This window comes from Vigna radiata, unplaced genomic scaffold (genome assembly GCF_000741045.1).
Source record: "Vigna radiata var. radiata cultivar VC1973A unplaced genomic scaffold, Vradiata_ver6 scaffold_415, whole genome shotgun sequence".
NCBI classification, from domain to species: Eukaryota; Viridiplantae; Streptophyta; class Magnoliopsida; order Fabales; family Fabaceae; genus Vigna; species Vigna radiata.
Genome location: NW_014544157.1, coordinates 91191 through 91531, shown reverse-complemented (window position 1 = coordinate 91531; position 341 = coordinate 91191).

Sequence of the window (341 nt, the reverse complement as noted above, 5' to 3'; positions counted from 1 at the left end):
TCTTCCATAGATGTCTCCAACTCTTCATGAATGTGCTAGGTCATGGCAAGGGGTATGCCATCATTCCCTCCCTCTTGAAAAAGATTTGTCCTCAAATCTTCTTGTTCTTTTATGACAAAAACCTTTTTCTTATTATTGGTTATTTTAAGTATCTTTCCACCAGGATCAAAGATCCATATGCAAGTTTCATCAAACTCAAAACCAATAATCTTATGAGCCACAAACATGTATCTAGATGAATGATTTAAATAAGACCTTATGTTAATTTTAAAAGAATTTACTTGAAAGCTTTGAAGGTCTACTCCACAAAATTGTTTGTGTTTACTATGAGTTAATTGTAT